This window comes from Oryctolagus cuniculus, chromosome 14, assembly GCF_051225735.1.
Source record: "Oryctolagus cuniculus isolate XC-2025 breed Fujian yellow rabbit chromosome 14, ASM5122573v1, whole genome shotgun sequence".
Lineage (NCBI taxonomy): Eukaryota > Metazoa > Chordata > Mammalia > Lagomorpha > Leporidae > Oryctolagus > Oryctolagus cuniculus.
Window position 1 is genome coordinate 846,637 of NC_142880.1, and position 19,753 is coordinate 866,389.

The 19,753-nt window shown below is 61.7% G+C and overlaps 1 protein-coding gene across 2 annotated transcripts in view; it reads left to right on the plus strand.

Moving 5' to 3' along the window:
* The first annotated feature begins 3,388 nt into the window (after positions 1–3,388).
* Positions 3,389–19,753, plus strand: part of SV2C (synaptic vesicle glycoprotein 2C) — a 103,486-nt gene continuing 87,121 nt past the window's right edge. The window contains exon 1 of one of the 2 annotated variants that reach the window (XM_070056298.2): positions 3,389–3,593. The gene's annotated coding sequence lies outside the window, so the exon portion shown is untranslated. Of the gene's footprint in view, positions 3,594–3,783; positions 4,022–19,753 lie in introns of those variants that run through there. The other variant, XM_089312878.1, reaches the window with a different exon arrangement.

The following is a 19,753-nucleotide window of genomic DNA, read 5'->3' on the forward strand; positions in this document are numbered from 1 at the left end:
CCCTCCCGCTGTGGTTGTGGGCTCGGGCGCTGTGTGCGCGCCCTGGTGTGGTGGCCACCGGGCCTTTTCCTGTGGCATGGCCTCTGATGGGCCCTGGGTGGCACCGGGTCCCCAGGGCTGGGTGTTCCCAAGAGGTCGGCAGCAGGCGCATCACTTCCACAGCCGCAATTCTCTCGGGGGTCTCCAGGCTGGGGGTGAAGGTGTGGCGCCTCGGGCTTCTCTCTGGGACCCAGACTTCAGGAACACCCAGTGCCCCCCAACCATCCCCAAGCAGCAGTGCGCACGACGCCGGATGCTTTTTAAAAACTATTCTAACCTGAAATGTTGAAGCTGTTTCCACGCGCTGGGAGCCTTTGGAATGCTCCGGTTCCTCACTGGCTCTTCTGTGTGACAGAAGCTGCCTTGGTACAGACCTGCAGATCACAGGGACACCGGCTCCAGGAGGGGCACAGCTGGGAGTCCACAGGGGCCAGGGGGATGCCACGCCACTCAGCCCTGTCTTCCTCACAAGAAACTTCCAGACCTCACAGCTGCCCGTCTTGGCCAGGCAACGTCTCCCACGCCTCACCCCCCGCCTCACCCCCCCCCACCCATGCACAGCCTGGCAGAGACCTCGCTGTCAGCCCAAGGACACCTGGGAGAGGGGGCGGGGCCTAGTGACCTTGTGGTCAGAAGACCCAGACAGGAGCTCACCTGGACGTGGAAACCATCCCACCTGCAGGTGCACAAGCCTGTGTGGAGCTGTTGTTCACGATTTCTTCCATTTGTCTTGTACTTTTTCTACAGATTGATCGGTTTGAAGTTACAGAGAGGGAGAGACAGAGAAAGAGAGAGGTCTTCCACTCACTGGGTCACTCCCCAGATGGGCCGCAATGGCCGGGGCTGGGCCAGGCCGAAGCCAGGATACAGGGGGCTTCCCCCGGGTTCCCCCCAGGAGTGCAGGGGCCCAGGGACATGGGCCATCCTGGCTGCTTTCCCAGGCCATAGCAGGGAGCTGGATCAGAAGTGGAGCAGCCGGGACATGAAGCAGTGTCCATGTGGGATGCCGGCATCGCAGGTGGCGGCTTTACCTGCTGTGCCACAGCGCTGGCCCTGCCGCTCGTCTTGGGTAAGTTTCGTTTTCTTTCCCTCTGTTGAGTCTCCGGACAAGCCGCAGTCCGCCTGCTGGGAAGTCGCACGTGGCTGTGCGGCGGGATGACAGGGAGTGGGCCCACGCTGCTATAAGCCCTGTGGAGGATGGTGCTGGGGGCATTCTGTGGGTGCAGCGAGTGGGGTCCCCAGATGAACCAGGGCTCTTTCAGGAGGGGCAGGTGTGCCTGAGTCTAAGCGGGATGTAAGGACAGAGATGCCTGTGGGTGCCAGTGGCGGGTGCCGGCAGCGGGCAGAGCCGCACAGCAGGCCGGGGGGGCCGTCCAGTCCGGCGGCTGAGTTACTCTGCCCGCAGCTACTTTTCAGCTGGTCTTTTGTTTCTCGACACGGGTCCTGCCCCCCTGTGTTGTCTCTGCATGTCATCCTCGTCATTCCTGGGTTTCCCGTGGGGATCTTGGGCTCTGGGGTGCAGAGGCTCCTCCAGGAAGGCTTTGTTCTCCTGTCCTGGGAATGACCAGCCCGGAACGGCTCCTCGCTTCAGGAGCGCCTAGGGCTGCAGCCTGTGCCGTGTGTGTTCACTGAAAACCGCTCGGCGACCCCACGCCCACCTGCACTTGTGCGCCAGTGAAGGCTTCCGTGCAGCCGTCCCGACGGGCAGCGCCCCCCTGTGGACCCTGACACCTTGTGCAGGTCTTGGGTTTTGTCGCCTCTCCCTGTCACTTCATGAGAGGCCACCGTAAGCCCAGCATGCGTCTCTTCAGGGTCCTGCGGATGGGTGTTTAAGTGATCACGCGGATGTCCCTTGGGACGCAGCCTAGATCCACAGTGTGTCCATAGCAGGCAGCCTCAGCAGGTGCTGCCGTCACAGAGCGCCGAGTAGTGCGCCCCCTACCAGCAGGTCACAGCTACACAGCTTTGTAGATTTTCTAAAAAGCCACACCCAGGACAAAGGGTGGTGCCCGGTGGGCTGAGTGTATCACCCTGAGTGGGTGGGTCATGCTTCTGCATGTATATGAAACTGCTAAACCTCCAGGAAGTTTCGTGTCCCGGCAGTGACTGAGTGAGGTCTCGGGACAGGCGTGGAATGACCTGGGAGGCTGAGCGTGGCTGCAGCACGCAGAACAATGGGCAGGACTCGGGGGTTCCTGAGTGGCTCCTCCCCAGGAGAGGGAAGCTCAGTGAGAACAAGGAGGACCCCCCCTCCCACCTCCAGATCCTGTGGTGCCAGAGCTGGAGCCACCAGGTGAGGGCTATGGGGTGCAGGCTCTCCCGGGGCGCTCTCGTGTGTGCTGGGGGTGTTGACGGGCAGGCAGGGCGCTACGACACCCTTCTGACACAGCTGGGGCTTAGACACTTGTGCCAACCTGCCCGGGGTTCCCCCGCAGGAGGCTGTTACTTCAATGCACGCTGCCGGCCCAGGCCGGGGATTCCAGGGTCGGCCTCGGCGGGTCCTCTGACTCTTCATGGAGCCGCCCACAGCGGCGCCAATGAGAACAAAGCGCAGCGCGGGCCACAACGCGTCCCGGGCGACCCCGGGCGCCTCCTCGGGCCTCTCTGCACCCCCAGTTTTGTATTCAGATCTGCACCACCCAGGCAGGTGCGGAGGGGGCGGAGCGCGGAAGCACGGAGTGCGGAGCTGGCCAGGCAGGGGGGCGCGTGGACCATCCTGATGCCTAGGCCTGCTTAGCGCCCCCAGGCCCAGCCCACTCCACGGCGCAGCCCCAGGCTCGCCGGCTCCTGTCCCTGGCGCTTCTGGGCGAGCCGGGTGGCGGTGCGGCGCGCTGCCCGAGCGTGAGTCGAGGCGCCGCAGGCCGAGGGCAGGAGCGGCCCGGAGAATACACATTTCTCGTGGCTGATAAACACTCGGTAGCGGCGCCCAAGGGGCCGCCTCTTCAGCCCAGAGTCCTCCTGTTCAGCCCCTGACACCAGCGAAGTTCCCCTCTCTCTTCTCCTGTGTAGCGCTTGGTCCCTCTGCCTGGGCGCAGTGAGGGGAGGTCCGGCCTGGGGGAAACCAAGGCGAGTCCAGCGGGCCCAGGCTCCCCAGCCCCCGCGGCATCGCAACTCCGCTGCCCCCAGCACCGGCCGGGCCCAGCAGCCAGGCCCCGCTGCCCGGCACGCCAGCCCTGCCATGGCGCCACGCTGCGTGCCAAGCGCAGGACCGAATCCCTGGACCGCAAACCCGCGCCCCGATTCCTCCCTGAGCACCTGCCGCGGGGAGGGGCCTGGCGTCCCCGCCTCCGCCCCGCGCTGCCGCCGCCGCCTCCCGGGCGAGTCGTGCGCCCGCCCCCGCGCGAAGCTGCGCGCCCGCCCGCCGCCCGGCACTGCAGCAGGGGGAGGAGCGCGGGGAGCCCGCAGCGTGCAGGCCGGGAGCCACCTCCCCGCCTCCTTCGCCTCCCACGCGCTCGCGGGAGTAGCCGCTCTGCGAGCGCTGGGGCCAGTGGCAGACGGAGGCGGCCGGGGCTACGGCGCAGACGCCGCTCGGGGCAGGGGCCCGGCAGCTGCAGGTGAGTGAGGAGCCCCCGGGCCGCGGCGAGACTTGCCGTCCGAAGCCCGGCGCTGGGCGCAGCGGCTTGGGGAACTTTTTGCCGCGGGGCGGACACACAACTCCGCCCCACCCGCCCCAGGGCTGCGGCTGCAGGTGTCCGGGGCTGCCCGGCGGTCGGCTGGGCAGGGGCGGGACTGGGAGAGTCGGCGCAAGGCGGAGGGAGTGACCCTGGTTCGCCGAAGTGGGTTCCCGGGCAGCGGGGTGCGGATCCGCATCCAGCGAGCGCCGCGTTCTGCCTGACTGGCTGCACCCACAGGCGGCGGATTTAAAACGCGCAGCCAGGACCCTCCCGCAGCCCCGGGCAAGTTTACGGCGGGTCCCCTGCGCAGACGTGCGAGTGGCGCTGGAGGAACCCCGAACAAGCCCCGTGGGTTTGCATTCTCCCGCGTAAGTCCCCGAGGGCTCGCGTGGGATGGCGCGTGGGGATCCCGGGCGGCGGCTCTCGGTGGGCGCTGCTTCGCTTCGCGCCCGCCCAGAGGGGAACCTCGGGCTCCTGCGCGGCGGGCGGCAGCTGGATATTCAGCTCCGCGGGGAAAGCGACGGCTCCCGCGGGTGGCCTGTGGCTGCGCCTGGTCTGGGGGCCCGGGGACACTCCTCCGGGGCGCCGCGGGGAGCGCCCGCCGGCTGAGCCCGAGCGACTGCGGAAGACCCGGGTGAGCGTGGCCGGGAGCCGCCGCCCTGGCCGCAGACGCGCAGTCGGGAGCGTTTCCGCGGGCGCGCGGGACCTCGGGCGCCACGAGCAGGGGTGGAGGGGGAGGAGCTGAGTCACGGGGCGGGGGCGCCGCGGGGGCGGCGGAGCAAGGCGCGTCACCCGCCTCGGGCGCGAGCGAAGCGCTGCGGACCCGCGCCGTTGGCGGAGTCTGTCCGGGAGCGCGCGCCGGGGGCTCTCCGGAGACGCACGCCGGGCGCGCCGCTGCGCGGACAGCGGCTCCGGGGCGGGTGCTGCGAGGGAAGCCCGTGGGCCGGGGGCGGGCGGCGCCGCAGTGCCGCAGAGCCGAGGGCGGGGCGCAGCCGGGGATGCCTGCGGGCGCCCTCCCTGCGCGCGCGGCAGACCCTCAGTGCGGGGAAGCGGTGTCTTGCAGGCTTTGGCGGTAACCTGCCGGGCCACGGCCGCGCGAGGTGTGGAGGCCCCCAGGTGCCAACGCCCGGGCCGGGCCCGCGCCTTGCTCGTGTTGTGGCCGGAGGCGCCGCCGCCTCTTTTGTAAAGCGGTACTGAAGCGCACTGCGGGTGGAGTGGACCCAGTCCCCTCCATCCTGGTGTGGTGGTGGTGATTTTAAGGACGGCCGTCCGCAGACCCGGTGACAGATTTTTCTGCGAACGTGCCCCAGATGCGCAGTGTTCCGGCCACACGGAACGAAGAGGGGAAGGGGTCGGCGGTGGTCAGGCCCGATGCCCCTGTGCCCAGCGTGCCGTCCCGCCTCGCTTCAGTCCTCCAGAAACGCGAAGATAGCTCGGGGGCGCCCAGGGTGGTTTGGGACCTGGAGACACACATTTTCTATGCATGGAAGATGTTAGGAAACAGCCCCTTCCAGGGAAAACAAAACAGTGTTCTCTTCTTAGAGATTCTGGGGATTCCCCAGCTTTGCTCCTGTAATGAAACTTGGCCATCAGGACCAGCGCTGCAGACCACAACCCTTCCCTGAGCCGCTGGCGCGTGCCAGGGCGAGTGAGGGGTCCTGAGTCCCCCACAGCGGGGTAGCTCAGTGACGCGGGGGGGGGGGATCCATGTCCACCCTGGGGCTCCCTGCGCGTGGGAGGAGCTGCAGAGGAGCTGGGAGATGTCACCGCGTGTCCCAGGGCCAGGAACGAAGGGCTCCGGCCCTGTTCTTACGTAAACCTTGACGCGATTGTGACTCCAAACAGCTGATGCGTCAGAGCCTTCTGAGCCCGCCCCGTGACGGTGGTGCATTGATGTCCCTGAGCCGTGAAGGTGGAAGCGTCCCCTTGGCTCGGGCCGGGAAAGGCAGCGGCTCCCGGGAGGTCCCCTGGCCCTGGCGCACAGCCTGCCGTCATCACCCACTTGAGCTCCCACGGGTGGTCTGACTGAGGCTGTGAGGGCCGCCCCCTGGCGCTGTGTCTGCTGTGATGTTGCAGTCTGAGCAGCAGGGACTCTGGAGTTTGCTTGTTTCAGGCCTCGGGGTTCGCCCTGGTGATGAATCATTATTTTAATTCTGGCCTGAAGGCGCCTCCTGGGCTGCGAAGACGCTTATGGTCTCATCATCGCAGCCTCCCCGTCCTCTGGCAGAGAGGGAGCAAATGCAACAGATGGCCAAGGGTGGACTGGGTGGCCAGCCCTCAGCACTGCCCTGCCCCCGCCCCCGCCCCCGCCCCGGGAGACGCAGTGGCAGACATGGGTGGTGTTTCACGTTCAGGCTTTGCTGCTACGTGGGATATGTAAGAAGTTCCGTACTCTGCTGCTGACGTTCTGTGCGGAGCGGTGGGCTCTGCTCTGTAAGCAGTCACTGGGTTTGTGTGAAGGGAAGCGTTCCGAAGACTGACTCTGCAAGTCAGAAATTCCGGCTTGACGTGAAGCGAGTATTCTGGTCCGTGCGGCGTGGTGTTTCAGATGTGGGCCGCTGCAGGTTCCCCGACAGGCCGTGTTCCCGGGGACGGAGAGCGGACGGCCGCGTGATGGCTGCAGCCTCTTGGCAGCCGTGGGCTCTCTGAGCACAGAGTGCAGACTGATGACGCACAGGCTCAGGTGCTTTCCTCTGCACTCACCACTGCCTGCGGGTGCCCGGGAGGGACGCTGGCCAGTGGTTCTCACGTGTACTGCCCCAGAGCACCCTGGGAGGGCCAGTGCTGGAGGTTCTCATGTCCACTGCCCCAGAGCACCCTGGGAGGGCCAGTGCTGGAGGTTCTCATGTCCACTGCCCCAGAGCACCCTGGGAGGGCTGGCAGCCAGAGGTCCTCACGCGATGTCCACTGCCCATGAGGGCCTTTGGAGGGCCAGAAGCCGGCGGTTCTCACGTGCAGGGGGCACCCTCTCCCTCCCCAGGAGGTGGCTGCTCTCCGCGGTTCTGAGCTGCTCCTGGACATTCTGAGTTAGAGGCTCCTGGGTGGGTGTGGAGCCCGGGGTGTGTGCAGGCTGAGGCGGGCTGGATGTCACCCCTGGGGACCACGCTCGGCCGTGGTGCCTGACCTAGAACTGGACAGCATGGTGGGGGCTTGGAGCCTTAGACTCTGTGAGCTGCTCTCTGCTCGGAGCCCCCAGAGAACTTTCGGAGGAGATTTTGGGGCCCCCTCTCTTGGACTGGGGTGATTCCTGAGCTGCTGGCGTGCGGCAGAAGCACAGTGTGTTCAAAGCTGTCATTTCCCGTCTCGTAAAACGAGAGGAATCCTGTGGCCTAAGTGTGATGATGCTATCCCCAACCAGCACTTGGTGTTTCTGGATTTTCTACCAAATGCACAGGGCCCTGTGGGGTCTGTTAGGTAGGCGCTGAGTCCTGCCCTTGCTCTGGGGGTCCTGAGGCCCGTGGAGCCACGGGCATCCCAGGGGCCCAGAGCTGTGCAGGGGTGTGGAGCCTCAGGTGCCTGGGGACAGCCCCTGTACACACAGCAGTGCACAAAGACTGTGGTACTCAGAGGACCTGTGACTTTCCCAGATGCATCATCCCGCACCTGCTTGCCACCAGCGGGGATGCCTGGAGCACTGCGCGTGGACCTCAGGCTCCAGGGTGAGTTCGTGGATGCGTGGCAGTGCGTGGTGCTCCCTGCCCACGTGGCACCGGCAGCAGTGGCCTCTGCCTCAGACACCTACCCTCCAACATTCAGGTGTTCAGATCTGAAAGTTCACACACAAAACGGGGGCCTCGGGGTTGAGCTTTTCCTAGGAGAGGGACGCAGGGCGTTGTGGGGCGTTCTCACGTGCACTGCCCCAGAGCACCCTGGGAGGGCTGGCAGCCAGTGGTCCTCACGTGATGTCCACTGCCCATGAGGGCCTTAGGAGGGCCAGAAGCCGCTGTGCCGCGTGCCATGGCGGGTATGGCCAGGAACGTGGTGTGTGCTGGCGCTGGGTGGAGGTGACCGCTGTGCTGCTTCCACCCTGGCTGGCGGCCTCGTTTAAAGGGACCCGGCTCAGGTCACTCGTTGGTGCGAGCACGTGGGGCTTCCTTTCTGGTGTGCTCGTGTGTGCCATGTGCATGGCACCGGTCTCCTGGGGGCCTTCACGCCATTCCCAACCCAGGACTGGGGCTGCGGTTACTGCGCTGACGATGGCTGTGTCGAAAGTAGCCGATGAGAGCGCCTGGGGCTCCTGCTGGCCACGTCAGGGCGCAGGTACGAAGGTGGGGGACCTCCACGGAGTTGGTGGGGCACGGGAGTGAAGAGGAAGATGCCTTTGGTGCGAAGAGGCTTGGAAGCGAAAGACTCCACTCACGGACCCAGGCATGCGCATGGCCACTCCTTGGTTCTGTCCCCACCCCAGGTGCGGCCGTCCCACCTGCCCCTGTACCCTGGGATTGCTCCCGCTGCCTGATTCCGGCTGCATCACCACTGCAGGGCTGCCTGCCTGCCGTCTGCCGCCCAGCCAAGGCTGCCACGGGCTCGGAGGTGCTCGGAGTGGATAGAGGACGTGGGAGAGCGTGGGCGCCCTGGAGGACCACGCAGGCAGCACAGCGCCCATCCTCCCAGCCAGCTGGCCCGATGCCGGCCGCACACAGTGCACCTCACGTTGGCTTTGGCCTGCGGTGAGCTTTCCTGGGGGACTCTTGTCTCTCCCTGTGGATGCGCTCAGGGCTGCGTGAGTACTGAGGGCACAGCACACGGTGTGCACTGCACCTGTCCTGACCTTGCATGGCTGTGTTTCCTTTGAGCGAAGGGACCTGCCTGCAAGCCCAGGGGGTGAAGAGCAGGTCTGCCCACTGCCGCCTGTGGCCACCAGCGCTGGAGGATGTCCCCCGTCCTGGACACCCCTGCCAGGAGCCATGCGGTGCCCATGTAGGTGCTCTTGCTGCTCCGTGTTCCATTCTGCTCTGCATCTGCGACTGGAGTTGGGTGCTGCTTTATCTCGTCCTGGCTCTCGGCCGTCTGTGCAGGGCGTCCCGTACCTGCCAGTCTCAGCCCTGGCCCAGCTGCCCGAGGTGCTGTTCCTGTGCTGCCGGACCCCGGGCCTTGAGAGCAGAGGCCACATCATGGAGGTCAGGGGCGCTTCTGGCCCTGGACTCTTCTGGGATGAGTGTTATAAATGAAGCCTTTTTGTTGAAGTGTGATGTAGAGAAAGAAAAGTGCACCTCACCCAAGTGGTCACAAGCTGAACCCCTCTTTAGAGAGCACCTGTCCATGGGGCAGTATTCCTGGTGGTCGGCTACCCCAGGCGGTGTCCCTGCAGCCCAGCCCTGACCGCCCCCCACCCTGCTGTGTCCCTGCAGCCCTGACCCCTCCCTGGGCTGTGTCCCTTCAGTCCTGTCCCCTCTCTGGCTGTGTCCCTACAGCCCTGTCCCCACTGTGGGCTGTGTCCCTGCAGCCATGACCCCTCCCTGTGCTGTGTCCCTGCAGCCCTGTCCCTCTCTGGGCTGTGTCCCTGCAGTCCTGTCCCTCCCTGGGCTGTGTCCCTACAACCCTGTCCCCACTGTGGGCTGTGTCCCTGCAGCCCTGGCCCCTCCCTGGGCTGTGTCCCTGCAGTCCTGTCCCTCCCTGGGCTGTGTCCCTGCAGTCCTGTCCCCTCCCTGGGCTGTGTCCCTGCAGCCCTGTCCCTCTCTGGGCTGTGTCCCTGCAGCCCTGTCCCTCCCTGGACTGTGTCCCTGCCTTCCCCGCCCCCCGCCCTGGCCGGCTGAGTCTCCTGGACGTGCTGACAGTGGCTCTCTGGCCCTGAATCCGCTTTCTCTGTGTCCGTGCTGGAAACGGCAGATCCGCAGGCGCGTACCGTGGTGACGGGAGTGGGGACCACAGGGCTGAGCTGAGGTGTGCACACTTCCTCTCACAGGCTGTCGTGTGGAGGCAGAGAAGGTCCTCCCTCAGCGATTCTGCACGTGGCCGTCTGGGTTACAGACAGCTTTGCCTGGGCCGTGCTCTGAGTTGGTCCGAGCAGCTGTTCCTCTGTTCCTCTGGCCTCTGCCTTGTCCCAAAAGGCAGGAAGTTGCCTTAAACAGCTCGTCAGGCCCCGTTCTTCCGCCGCCGCAGGCCCCAGCTGTGTTCAGTGGGCTGGGAGCCCTGACTCTGGCCCCACGTCCTCGGCATCGCTGCAGGCTTCCGTGGGCGTCAGCCGCGGTCCTCCCTGTGTCCCGAGGGGCACGTGGGCAGGTTGGAGTGTGGCAGCTTCTACACGATGGCTTCTCTATTCATTCGGGAACCTCACATCTTTTCATGGCTCGATGCATCATTTTTTATTGCTGAATAATCCTGCCTTGTGTGAGTGTACCACACGTCGCCCAGACCCTTACTGAAGGATGTGTTGACTGCACGTGGGAACCGTGAATGAACCTGCTGTCGTCCCGCGAGCGTGGTTTTGTGTGGACATCGGTTGGAGCCGGTTGGATAAACAAGGAGCGCGGTGACCGGGCGTGTGCTGCCTGGTTACTGTGGTCTTCCTCAGGGCTGGCACGACCCTGCGTTACCGGTCAGCTCTTGGTGTGAAATTAATCTTTCCTGTTCCCACTTCTCAGGGCACAAAAGGTGGACATTGCCACACTCAGTTATCCAGAAGACATGAACGTCTTCCCACACGCTCCCTCTCTGAGGACACCCGCCCACGTCTCCAGGATACTCAAGGCTGAGCCTCTTTCCACGCTGACTCCCACGGAGTGCCAAGGTTGAGCGTCTCCCACACTCCCGGGGCACGAGAGGTTGGCTGTCTAGCGTGCTCTCTTGCCTAGGATACACACGGTTGAGTGTCTCACTCTGTTCTCTCCCCAGGGCACGAGAGGTGGAGACTCTCCCACACTTACTTCCCACATCACAGTTCTGGATGCCCCCCCCCCCCACACACACACAGGGAATCCAAGGTTGAACATCTCTCACGCTCACTTGCTCCCCGATGTCCTCTTTGTGAGCTTGTCCAGTTGGGGGATTTTTTTTTTAAAGATTTATTTATTCATTTGAGAGACAGAACTAGAGATCTTCCGTCTGCTGGTTCACTCCCCAAATGGCTGCAATGACTGAGGCTGGGCCAGGCCACAGGCTCTCCCGTGGGTGCAGGGATCCAAGGACCTGGGCCATCCTCTGCTGCCTTACCAGGCACTTTAGCAGGGAGCTGGATTGGAAGTGGAGCAGCCAGGACTTGAACTGGTGCCCACAGGGTCTGGCGGCGCCACGGGCTGTGGCAGCTTTAACCACTGAGCCACAGCACCGGCCCTGGTAACTTGCTCTTACTGAATTTCAATGCTTTTGTACATTTTGGGCGTATTCTCTCCAGCTGGTGTTTGTCTTTTTGCTGTCTTCACCTGCTTTGCAAGAACACAGCGTGCTAACCTGTGTGAAGTCCAGCCCACCCCGGCTGCCTCGAGTGAATTGCGGTTCTGGCGCTATGTCCAGAAAGTCATTGCCAGAACTCAGTTGCCGGGTTTCCCCTGTGCTGTGCTGCAGGAGCCCGGCAGCTCTGAGGGTGGGTTTATGCCTCTGATCCCCGCAGTGGTTTGTTTCTTGAACGCGTAGGCCTGCTCTGTCTGGGTCACGTTGTGTGTGGGTGTCCACTCTCTCAGTCCTACTCCCTGAAGGCAGGAGGCCTCTCCAGCAGGCTGGGTGTGTCTGTGTGGTTCTGTCCGGGCTCTCTGTCCTGGTGGTGGGGGATCAGTTCTGCTTCCCCTGCTGTGCCCTTGTATTGAGACTTCACAGTAAGCGTGGAAGTGGGGAGGGGCTCCCTGTGTGCCACTGTGCTGAGTGTGCAGGGGGGAGGGGCTCCCTGTGTGCCACCGTGCTGAGGGGGGAGGGGCTCCCTGTGTGCCACCGTGCCGTGTGGGAGACCCATGGTGAGTGTGCAGGGGGGAGGGGCTCCCTGTGTGCCACCGTGCTGAGGGGGGAGGGGCTCCCTCTGTGCCACTGTGCTGAGTGTGGAGGGGGGAGGGGCTCCCTCTGTGCCACCGTGCCATGTGGGAGACCCCATGGTGAGAGTGGAGGGGGGAGGGGCTCCCTGTGTGCCACTGTGCTGTGGGAGACCCCATGGTGAGTGTGGAGGGGGGAGGGGCTCCCTGGCTGTGCTGTGGGAGACCCCATGGTGAGTGTGGAGTCGGGGGAGGGGCTCCCTGACTGTGCTGTTTGGCTCTGTGTTGCCCACAGGTTGTTAGAATCAGGCAGTGAAATCTTCCAGCCGTCCTGCTGGCATATTGATCCATTACATTTGATTGAGAGATGAGCTTGGGGAGAATTGATACCTTAACAATGTTGACTTTGCTGGTTCTTTAAAAATTCTTTTTTGAGTTGTTGGTTTTATTTTTGAGTAGGCTTGATCATACTGAGCTTTTCCCTGCATCCTTTGTTGGCTCTGCTGGTCCTGCCCTCCCATGGCACCGCCGAGTTCCCTGGGTCGTCCGTGTGCACAGCGCTGTTGGCAGTAACTGACGCTTCCTCTCCTCTTTTATTTTTATTTTTATTTTTTTTTTATTTTTTTTTTGACAGGCAGAGTGGACAGTGAGAGAGAGAGACAGAGAGAAAGGTCTTCCTTTGCCGTTGGTTCACCCTCCAATGGCCGCCGCGGCTGGCGCGCTGCGGCCGGCGCACCGCGCTGATCCGATGGCAGGAGCCAGGAGCCAGGTGCTTTTCCTGGTCTCCCATGGGGTGCAGGGCCCAAGCACCTGGGCCATCCTCCACTGCACTCCCTGGCCACAGCAGAGAGCTGGCCTGGAAGAGGGGCAACCGGGACAGAATCCGGCGCCCCGAGCGGGACTAGAACCCGGTGTGCCGGCGCCGCTAGGCGGAGGATTAGCCTAGTGAGCCGCGGCGCCGGCCTCCTCTCCTCTTTTAGTCTGCAGGTTTTTCTTTCTTTTCTTGCTGTTTTATAGGTGAGGATCTAGAGTGCACTGTCGAGAAACGACGAGACCACATCCTTGTTTTGTTGTTGATCTTAGGAGGAAAACGTTAGGTATTTCTCCTGGAATATGATGTCAGCTGTTGAGTTTTTAAAAATCAGCGTGTATAAGTTATCTTCTGTTTCTAAGTCTCTAAATTTTTGGGGGAATTTGTATTGAATTTCATTTAGTTCTTTTCAGCTTCTGATTTTTTAAAAGATTTTTTTTATTTGTTTTAGAAGCAGACTTACAGAATGAGAGCGAGAAAGAGAGGGAGAGGGAGAGATCTCTTCCATCCAGTGGTTCACTCCCCAAATGGCTGCAATGGCTATAGCTGGGCCGATTAAAAGCCACCAGCCAGGAGGTGCTTCTGGGTCTCACATGTGGGTGCAGGGCCCAAGCACTTGGGCCATTGTCCCCTGCCTTGCCAGCAGCATTAGCAGGGAGCTGGATCAGAAGCGGAGCAGCCGGGACTTGAACAGGTGCCCATGTGGGCTGCCAGTGCTGTAGGTGGTGGGTTTACCTGCTGTGTCACAACACCAGCCCTCAGCCTCTGATTATACGTCAATATGTTGCTTTAACAGATAAAGACTATTGAGATTTCGATTTCTTCTTATGTCAGTTTTGGTGTGCTGTGTTTTTTAAAGAAATTTATTGACTTTTTCTGGGTTGTCAGCCTTACCTTCCGAACTGCTGGTAATCACAGGCTTGTTGCCAGCTGTGGTTCTGTGATTCTTGGGAAAACTGTGTTCCTCATTGCTCTGACCACTCGGAAGTTCAGCCAAGCTTTCACATGGATTCCAGAAACTTTACAAAGTCATGTGCATTATACAAAGACTTTTTTCCAGAAAGATTTATTTATTTTTTGAAAGGGTAACAGAGAGAGAGGGAGAGACAGAGACAGAGGTCTCCAGCTGGTTCACTTCCTAGATGGCCACAGTGACCACTGCTGGGCCGGGCCAAAGCCAGGATCCAGGAGCTTCATCCAGGTCTTCCATGGGGGTGCAGGGGCCCAAACTCTTGGGCCATCTTCCACTGATTTTGGAAGAGAGCTGGATTGGAAGTGGAGCAGCTGAGACTCAAACCGGCAGCCATATGGGATGCCGGCAGATGGTGGCTTACAGACTACACCACGGTGCTGGCCCTGAGACTTTTACAAATCTGTGTATTACTTGCATTTAAGAATCATTTCAGTGGGGCAAGAATTATGGCACATGGAGTGGAAGCTGCTGCCTGCGACGCAAGTCCCTGGAGCATTGCTCTGAGTCCTGCTGCTCCACTTCTGATCCAGCTCCACAGTACCTGGGCCTGGAACACGTCAGATGATGGGCCGGGTGCTGGGCCCTGGCCGCCCACATGGGCGACCCAGATGGAGCTCCTGGTTCCTGGCTTCCGCCTGGCCCAACCCTGGGCAGTGAAGCGGCCAATGGAAGCTCTCTCTCTATGTGTTTCTCTTCCAAATAAATCCATAGATAAAACCTTATTTTTAAAGAATCATTTGTATTTAATTAGAAAATGGAAGACCACTTGTCTGTGATTGCATACACATTTTTAAAAATTCATCACTTCTTTTTTCGTCTTTAAATAAGAGGTCTAAAAATGTCAGAATGTTAATAAGTAGAATATAAAAGATTATTTAGGGGCAGGCGCCGTGGCACACAAGGTTAATCCTCCACCTGCGGCTCCGGCATCCCATATGGGCGCCGGGTTCTAGTCCTGGTTGCTCCTCTTCCAGTCCAGCTCTCTGCTGTGGCCCGGGAGGGCAGTGGAGGATGGCCCAGGTGCTTGGGCCTGTACACCGGCATAGGAGACCAGGAGAAGCACCTGGCTCCTGGCTTCAGATTGGTGTAGCTCCGGCTGTAGCGGCAATTTGGGGAGTGAACCAACGGAAGCAAGACCTTTCTCTCTGTCTCTCTCTCTCTCTGTCTAACTCTGTCAAAATAATCATTTAATTTTTAAAATAGCTAAGTGATAGAAGCCAAGTTTGTAGAAGATGCCAGCTCCTGTAAGAGCAGAAATATTGGTAAAAATAAGTTACTCACGGCTCGCTTGGGGTCTCCTGGCGATTTAATGCTGTCTGTTGATAATCAGATGGGAAAGTAAGTTGTGACTTCCGTGCTTGTAACAGAAGTTCTGTCTCCTGAAAACTGGTGCTTCCACTTTGCGTGTTACCCTTGTGGACTGGGAGCAGGAGGCGTGGTCTGCTCTGCCCCCAGGGTGATTGTCGGGAGGGTGAGGTCCCCAGGGGCTGACGTCCGTCTCCCCCTCCTGCTGTCCAGCCTTTCTCTGCCTGGCTGACCTTTTAAAAAATATACAAAAAACCTCCTTGGGTTTACACAGACTCGCAGAGCCCGCTGGTGAGTCAGGAGAAGCCGTGTTCTGTTTTGTTAAAGTTCTTTTTTTCTTTAAATAAAGGATTTGTTTACTTACTTTGAAAGGCACAAAGTGATATATATTGAGAGAGAGAATCTTCCATCACTGGTTCACTCCCCAGACCACTGCCACAACCAGGGCTGTGCCAGGCGGAAGCCAGGAGCTCCATCTGGTCTCGCAGATGGGGGCAGGCCCCCAGCACGTGGGCCGTCCTCCGCCGCCCTCCCAGGTGCACTAGCGGGCGCAGTGGCACAGGTGGCGCAGCTGGGACTCCCGCCCTGCCAGAGCCAGAGCCAGAGTCACAGGTGGCTGAGGAGCCTGCAGTCAGCGCACTTGCCTTCCGCTTCTCTGCAGACGTCGCCAAGTCCCCGCGTCCTCCCTGGTAACAGGCGCGCTCCGCCAGGAGTGTTCTCTCAGGACTTCATCCGGCACAGCCTCCTGGGGCCCTGGGACACCAGCAGCTCCTGTGAGACCCTGGGGCAGCGTGGGAGGGGAGGGGGAGGGGGGAGAGGGGAGGGGGAGAGAGGGAGGAGGGGGAGGGAGGGGAGGAGAGGGGAGGGATACCAGCAGCTCCTGTGAGACCCTGGGGCAGCGTGGGAGGGGGAGGGAGGGAGGGGAGGTAATGGGAGGGGGGTGAGGAGAGGCGGAGGGAGGTGAGGGGAGGGGAAGGGAGGTGAGGAGAGGGGAGCGGGAAGAGGGAGATGAGGAGAGGCAGAGGGAGGGAGATGGGGGACGGGTGGGAGGTGAGAGGGGGAGGGAGAAGAGGGGAGGGGAGGGGGGAAGAGGGAGATGAGAGGTGGAGGGAAGGAGATGAGAAGGTTGGGAGGTGAGGAGGGGGAGGGAGGTGGGGGGCAGGGTGGGAGGTGAGGAGGGGAGGGCAGGAGAAAAGAGGGGAGGGAGGTGAGGAGAGGGGGGAGGGAAGGAGGTGAGGAGAGGGGAGGGAGGGAGGTGGGGGGGCAGGGTGGGAGGTGAGGAGAGGGGAGGGAGGTGAGGAGAGGGGGGAGGGAGGGAGGTGAGGAGGGGGAGGGAAGGAGGTGAGGAGGGGGGAGGGAGGGAGGTGAGGAGAGGGGGGAGGGAGGGAGGTGAGGAGGGGGAGGGAAGGAGGTGAGGAGGGGGGAGGGAGGGAGGTGAGGAGGGGGAAGGAGGGAGGTGAGGAGAGGCATGGCGGGAGGTGAGGAGAGAAAGTGGTGTCCCAGGGCTCTGACAGTGGACCCTGTGGGTTCCCCAGGGCATCTGTGGCCCTTGTAGGGGTGGTGGTCCCCCGTGTGGCTGGGTGGTTGATCTGTGGCCGTGCTATGAGCTGGTCAGTACAAGTCCCTGCTCGTCACACAGGAACGTGACGCCGGTGTCACTGATCTGGTCATGCCCGGGCTGTAGCCCCCTGTGCCCCTCTGTCGTGGCTGGGTTTTGGTTGTCTGGTTTGTTCCTGTTCTGGTCGACAGCTGCGGGGTGCCCACTGTGCCTCCCATGCTCCCAGCCGTGAGTCTGCAGATCAGTACTGGCTGGCACGGGTGGGTGGGGAGTGGGCAGGGTGGGCGGTGCTCGGTGCTGCGTTGGCCGCTCAGTGCCGTGCCAACGGTGCAGGGCTGAGCGCATGGCTCCCGTGTTCTGCCTCACGGGTGCTGGCACGCAGGGCACAGGGCGGGGTCCTGGAGGTGGTCTCCTGCTGAGTTTGTCCCTGACTGTCACTCGGGGAGGTGGCATCGTGTTTCTCTTGAGCAGAGAGAGATTTAAAGAACAGTCTGGAAGCAGGACAATAGCGCGGTGTGATGCCCATGTTCTCGGACCTTCTCTTAGGGAGTGGGTGCCCCTGGCCTGGGAGTCAGGTGGGCACATGGTGCCTACAGCCGCTTCCTTCTGTGGTGGTCCCCTGGCAGCCAGGGGCTCGGGAAGTCCACCGGGGCCGCCCAAGCAGGTGCGTGCGGTGCCGGTGTCAGGCTGACCGTGGGCGCTGAGCAGCAGGACCCACTCCTGGGACGCCTGGACGCTCCTGGCCGGGAGCCCAGCCTGCTCCCGTGGGCATCACATGAATCCTGCAGCCCGGGAGGCGGATGTGATTCGATTCTGGGAATCCTGTTAGATTCTGAGGATGAAATCTTACCTGGTTTACAGAGCTCTTGCGGAATATCGGAGGGGGATGCGTCCCCGGCTCCCTTTCTGAGATGGTCGTTACCGACTCTAGAATCGGGGAGAAAGGTCTTAGACACGGAGCCCTGGGGGACACCCCAGCAAGGGGGTGGGCGTTGGGCCTGCGGTGACGACACACGTGCTGCACTGGAGGGCCTCACCTCGGTTCCTGGCTCCAGCTCCCTGGTGCTGTAGACCTGGGGGCGGTGCTGGTGACGCAAGCCATGGGCTTTGTGCCACCCACACAGGAAGCCGGGTCCCGGCCCTGCCTTCAGCCCTGGCCTTTGCCGTCATTTGAGGAGTGGGCCAGTGAATGGGATCTCGCTCTCTCTCTCTCTTCCTCTCGTTCTCTCTCTCTGCCTCTCAATTTTAAAAACAGTGGCAGGTAGAGTTCAGAAATACAAGAAAAGTTGGTGCGTGAGGCCAGCGCTCATCCTGGGAGTGAGACGCTTCTGCCCTGATTCACATCAGCACTGTCTCAGGTGGAAAAAGCATCCGACAGAACGTAGCACCCAGGTATGATTTCTGGAAACTCCGTGACCTCCACAAAGGGAGGCCACACCGGGCGTCTGCGGGCCCTGCAGCTCAGGAGGTGGTGGCGCAAGGCCCTGAGCTTCCTCTGCTCTGAGCACCCGTCTTCAGGGCCACGGCAGAAGCAGCTGGAGGAGCACCGAGCGCACCCTGGCAAAGCGCAAGGGTGCTGTTGGCTGTAGACAGCGGTGAGTTACAGCTGCGGCCGTTCCCGACAGCTGCGGGCCGGGAAGAGAGGTCGGAGTGGCTCCCAGTTCTGGGGGCACGAGCACATCACTCCCAGGTGGGCAGCCTGGGTGCGTCAGGGCGGGGACTGCCATGACAGCCTGCTGTCCAGGGCACTCTCCACATTGGCCCCTTCAAGGGTAGCGCCCCAGTGACCTCCCGGCCTCTCAGTAGCACCTGGGGGACCCAGCCTCCTGCCCAGGGTCCTTGGGGCCGTGCCCACACCACGCCCGACCACGGCAGCTTGTGTGCATGTTTGGGGGGCACCGGTGGGGAAGCTGTGAGCCAGCCCTCAGAAGCCGGGGTGTCCCTGCACCCTGCCACGCACCTAGGTACCCAGCCTCCTGCCCAGGGTCCTTGGGGCCATGCCCACACCATGCCTGACCACAGCAGCTTGTGGGGGGGGCACCAGTGGGGAAGCTGTGAGCCAGCCCTCAGAAGCCGGGGTGTCCCTGCACCCTGCCATGCACCAGCCGCAGATTCAGCTTTCGGAAGAGTCCCATTGGCAGTGGCGCACGGCAGACTAAACGCAGCAGAGCTGCCCAGCGCTGACAGGGGACTCAGGGTTGACGTAGGTGAGGGCTGGGACACCCAGAGTACCAGGGCATTGGGTGCCCCGCTGCCCTCTGGGCTCGGCGCCATCCAGCCCGAGTCCCAGCTGGAGTTTGCTTTATGAGACGATGAATCAGCAGACGGTCTCTAAGCTGTGTGTGGAGAGGGGGACTGGGACCTCAGGACGGTTTGGGAAGAGCGCTCCTGTCACGCCGCCAGGTATCAGGTCTGCAGCTACAGGAACCAAGACGCCGTCCGCGTGTGACAGAGCAGACGCAGAGGACAGAAAGCGATGGAGATTCTAGAAATAGACCTGCACGCGGAGAGCCCATCGATTTGTGTCTGTAAAAGGCACAGAGGCAGTTCAGTGGGAAAAGAAAAGTCTTTTAACAGCTGGCCCTGCATTCTTGATTTCCAAGGGCAAAACAGACAAACGAACAAACACTCTGCAGACACTAACCCCAGGTGGGTCACTGGCCCTGTGGTGATGCGGAAGCTACAGCGTGTCTGGAGAGGGACGTAGGAGAGAGTTCTTGTGCTTTGAACTAGGAAAACATGTCTTAAACACAGTACTGAAACATTTTTTTTAAAAATTGGTAACTTGGTTTCATCAGAATTAAGAGCCTCAGACAGCACTGACAGAAATAAAAGACAAGTTGTGGACTGAGACAGACGACCGGGTGCTGCCCAGGGGCAGCCTGTCCTGTAGTTCAGCGGTGCTCTTGCTGTCAGCACCCAGAACAGCCACAGGAAGGGAGGGGCTCAAAGCCACCCACAGATCCCAGCCTCCCCCAGGGACCGAGGCAGCGAGCCCATTGCCCTCATGGAGCCTCCTGGCCTTTGCCATGAGCCCTGGCACTGCCCTCGGCGCCCCATGGTCCCTGGACAGCGTCCAGTGCCTGCCTGTGGTCCTGGGCTCCCAGCCCCATCCTCCCCCAGGGCACTTCGCCCTGATGTTCTGGACGCTGGTGTTCTCTGCCCATGGCTGGTGAACCACGGCTGCTCCCCCTGGCCGGCCTTTCCAGAGGGGCCAGCTGCCGACCACCCTCCCCGTGCCTCAGCTGCCGGGGTCAGCTGTGCGAGTTTCTGCTCTCCTAGGTCAGTGGTGTCTGTTTAACACAGAGTGGGCAGATGGACTGGTACTGCTTTCACTTACGGAGGCCAGAGCTGTGGCTCTCTGCACGGATCCAGGGGCTGAGTGACAGCTTGTCCTGGGCCAGGCCCTGTGTGGATGAGGCAGTGATGGGCTGAGTGACAGCTTGTCCTGGGCCAGGCCCTGTGTGGGTGTGTCAGTGATGGGCTGAGTGACAGCTTGTCCTGTGTCAGGCCCTGTGTGGATGAGGCGGTGATGGGCTGAGTGACAGCTTGTCC